A 4690-nucleotide genomic window follows, 5' to 3' on the forward strand; every position below is an offset into this window, starting at 1 on the left:
ATTTAGTACATGATATAGTTTGCATCTTAGACTGATGAAAAGAAAACAGCCCGGGTATTATTATTATTATTTTTGTTTACATATCAGCTTAGCAAAATTCCAAGTTTTATAGCACTCTGTGTAATGCTGTGGGAAAAATAGGTCCTTGTATTTTGCTGATAGGTGTCTGGGTGGCTACAACATTTATGGAAGGCAATGCGGCCATGTTTTTTCTTGCTTGGAAGTGTATATTTTTTCTGATAATTGACAAGAATTGTATTTTCGTTTTAGTGATTATCTTTATAAGCTTGCATAATACGTGTCACCCTCTACTACGATGGATGCTAGTTTATTAGTTTGCTACAACTAATAAACATATAATCTATTCTTATATGCACAACAATATATCTACTGTTTCTTATTTTCCGTCTCTCCTCACCCTTTCCTCTACAACCCAGTGTTACTCATCATTAGCACTTTTTGAATGTTTGCCCATGAACTTCTGTGTTATGGCATCTCTTTGGCTCTTCAGGTATGCTCTCTCCCCTGTCTTACTCTGATCTCTGCCTGGGAGGCTTACCTATGTGAATTGTCAACATGTCTTACACCACCTGGTTTCAGCAGCAGTCCTGAAAAAGGGAAGAGAGTGAATCAGGGACCTTTCATGGTGCCACCCTCAGACTGTTGTGCTTTTTGTTCTTTCTTTTTTTTAAATTTATATTAGTATTTATTTATTTTTATTTCTTTCTTTTTAATTTTTATTTTGAAATTGTGGGGTACAATTCAGGGTTAGTTATACAAGTGTTCATTGTGTAGGTACCCTGCCTTTTGTTCTTTCAAGGTAGCCTACAGTTGTTTCTAACAACGCCTCCTCATCTTTGTGGGCCCCAGGGGGAATAACATCTCTGCTGTTAATATCTTCACAGGACTTGCTCCTTTGCAAATATGTCTTTAGTAAGTTTCCTTGAAAGACCCTAATCTGAGTGTGCAGTGTGTCTCTTCCTGGGTCTCTACATAATTCAATTATTTTATATATGTGTATTTAGGCTTGACATGCCTTATCTACAATTCTAATGTATACAAAATTCTAAAAACTAAATGTTTTGGGGTAAACTTGATACAAATTTACATGGTAGGCAAAACGAGTGGAACACTTTACAGTCTTTTTTCCTATGTCTCAGTACAAATATTCCTATAGTGTATTATAGAAAGTAATTTAAGGTTACCTTTAGCTGCCTTTCTATGGTGGAGAATTTTAAATATACACAAAAGTGGAGGAGCATAGTAAATAGCTCCCATCTGATCCCGACACCTTGTCAACTCGTGGCCACTCTGGTGTCATTCATGCTACCATTCTCTTCTTCCCAGGGCCCAATCAGAAAATAGAAACTGCACATTAATCCGAACTGGAAAATATTAATATAAACGTTCATTAATTATAATGGAGCATTTGAATCATGAGAGACTGGATAGTAAGAAGTAAACAGACTTCAATATAGTAAATTACGTAGCAATAATCATTAAGTATAAGCAGCATATAGTCATAGTAGACAGAAGCACCAGCCACTACCCCTTAGGCTGAAATTGTTATTCAGGAAGGAGACTTCGGCTGAGATCCAGACCTTGTTGGAGGCCATGGGTGGCAGAGAAGTCACTGTGGTGCTGAACTTGTAGAACTTTCTGAAAATCTGCCCAATCTTATTTTTGTTGATATTAGTATTGTTCCATCTTACTATTGGTCATGATGATTCTAAGTACATCATGTACAGAAAATGTATACAATTCATTTAGAATCATTATTAGCACTTTTTGGAATCACCCATTTCTCCAAGGAACTCTGATTCCTTTTAGTGGAAAATAATATTTGGAGACCCCAATCTATGTGCCAAGAGTGCTCTTTACGCCTGGGCTATTCGTTGTTTCTGCAACTTTGAGCAGACATAAGTAGGAGAAAAGTCTATGGTAAAATGTTCATGAGTTCGTACTGATAGTTTTAATCCAAATTCAAGGCTATGTACTTCACGTCTTTTCTCTGTTCTCCCATGCTGAAGAGCCTGTCTCAAGAACACCGGGGTTGACAGAATTAGAATATGAAATAATTTATCATGTGGTTTATTCCATGTTAACTAAACAATAATCCCCGAATAGCAGTTACAATATTGCTACCAATAGTATGACTACTAGAGCAGTTAATTTTTTATTGTCTGGATATCTTCAGCTAGCATGTTAAAATTCACTTGTATTAGTTCCCATTCATGTGATGGTGCTAACAACTGAATAAGTAAATGTTTGTTTAATTTTATTTTAAGTGCTGATTTGTTTTTATTTTGGGCTAATTTTAGGCTTACAGAAGGGAGACACAGTACAGAGTACTTGAATATATACCTGACTCAATTTACACTTATGCTAGCATGTTATATAACCATAGAAAATCTACCAAAACTAAGAAATTATGCTTGGTCAGAGGCTACCAACTAAAACTTAGAACTTACTCAGATTTTACAAGCTTTTTCATTAATGTCCTTCTTTCAGTTTCAGGAATCTATATAGACTCCTACATCATGTTCCGTTTTCACATCTCTTTAGCTTCCTCACGTCTGTGACATCACCTCCATCTTGTCTTTCACGACCCTTACATTTTTTAAAAGAATACTGGTCAGTTATTTTTATGAAGTGTTCCTCAGTTTGAGTTTGACGGATGTTTTAAAATTATAATTAGATTGAGGCTACACATTTTTGGGGAAGGATCTCATGGAGGAGATAGGATCACGTTCCCTTCTCAGTGCATCATATTAAGGGTTATGTGACGTTGTCACATGCTACTGTTGGTATTAACCTTGAACATTTGGCTAAACTCTCTGTCACAAAGTTGCTACTTTTCCTTAGTAATGAACCAATATTTGGAAGGGGATACCAGAGACTTTGTAAATATTCCATTTTTCTTAAAATTTGCCCACAAATTTTAGTATCTATGAGTGAATTTTGTTGGTGACAATTATTACTGTGGTGTTTTCGTGGTGACTTCCCATTTTCTGTTTTCTTTTTTTTTAGACTTAACGACTCGTTTTCCTTTATTCTGTAGTTTACACAGGGCAACCCCAAACCCCACACTTGGTTCCCATTCTTCCAGTGTCCGCGTCCACAGAGATAATCTCTCCCAACAGCATATGGCAGTTTGACCCTTATCTAGAACACGGGCCTGGTCCTGGCACTGGTACCTGGACTTCCCAGGTGAAGCACCCCTGCAAGTATGTGCTGGGCTCTGTTGGGGTCCTGTTATTTGAGAGGTGGGACGTGTCAATTCAGTGAATATGAGGCTGCTTGGAGCCCAGGTGAAGAGCTGAGGGGCAGGTGTGCCTGGATCCCAGCACAAGAACAACGTGATGGACAAGCAATGCCTGCCATGGCAATGCCATCAGGAGTGTCTGGAAGGGGACCCGGGGAACAGGCTCAGAAAGGGACAAAGCAGGCATCCCATCCCTGCCTTGGTGGTGGTGCTCACCCAGGGTGCATTGTTCCTGGATTTGGGCAGCATGAGTCCTTAGCTGGAGGGGGAGCCCCATGGAGTCTGTAGGGTCTCCACATCACAGGCCGTGCTGTCATGAGCTCCTGACCCTCTGGCCTGTCCCATTCAATGAAAACAACTGGCCAGGCTGAGAGGGTGAGATGCAACTCCCTATACCATGTCCACACGGCCTGCCCACAGAAACAGCCTTGGCCTACTGGGTGAACCTTCCAGACCTTCCATCCTGACCAACAGGTAGGTGTGTTTTCTACATGCTACCAGGACACCTACATGGAATAGGCCGGTCTCATTTTAATCATGTTCCAGAAAGAGAGCACACAGCTTGGGAAAGCATGACCACAGCACGACAGGTGAGAGTGTGCGGAGCAGCAGTTCCATTAACTCCCAGGACCTTTGGCTGCCCTTAGTGGCTCCAGGTGCAGGGCCGAGGCTACTTGGTCCAGCTGACTTTGGGGATGTTGTGATGCTCCATGAGTGTGTCCAGGTGTCTGTTGAAGTCCTCCACCCTCTGCTTGTGAGTCTTGGAGGCTTTCTTCAGGACACCCTCCATCTGCTGCTTCTCCTGAGTCTTCTCAAAGGCTGCCTGGGATGTGTCTACTTTTCCAGGCCTCACTGTTTCTCCTCCTTATTCTTCTTGCTAATCCCCATCGCCTCCAGCAGCTTCACCTTGTCTTTGTCCTTGTTCTTCTTCTGCTTGGCTACGTCCAGCTCTACGAGGCCTTTCAACTTCGGGGGTCCCTTCTGGACCTGCACGTAGGCCTCCATGATGCCCATCTCCATTTTCTGTTTTATTTCTTTTTTTTTCTTTCCTTTGTTCTTCCTTTCCATCTTCCCTGTCTTCATTTTTCTTTCTTAAATATTACATACATGTGCCTTTGTTTTCAAGAGCTTTATTGAAGTTATAATTGATATACAAAGAACTACACTTAGTTAATGTGTGCAGTTTGGCAAGTTTGGACATATACCCATGATGCTATCATCACAATCAAGTGATAGATATATTCAACATCTCCTGAACTTTCCTTATGTTCCTTGTTTTTACTTTTTATTTGTTTGTTTGTGGTAAAAACACATAAGATTTATTCTCTTAAGATTTTGTCTACATGTATTAATTGGAATTCTTCTGTGAAGAAGAAATATTACTTCTTTATTTACATTTATTGATTTATATCAGTATAGACTCAT

At 40.0% G+C, this 4690-nt stretch overlaps 1 pseudogene; it reads right to left on the bottom strand.

Moving 5' to 3' along the window:
- Positions 1 to 3935: 3935 nt before the first annotated feature.
- LOC103263661 lies at positions 3936 to 4270 on the bottom strand (annotated as a pseudogene).
- Positions 4271 to 4690: the final 420 nt, after the last annotated feature.

The sequence above is a fragment of the Carlito syrichta genome, unplaced genomic scaffold (assembly GCF_000164805.1).
Source record: "Carlito syrichta isolate Samal-C Ts95f unplaced genomic scaffold, Tarsius_syrichta-2.0.1 Scaffold305206, whole genome shotgun sequence".
NCBI lineage: Eukaryota > Metazoa > Chordata > Mammalia > Primates > Tarsiidae > Carlito > Carlito syrichta.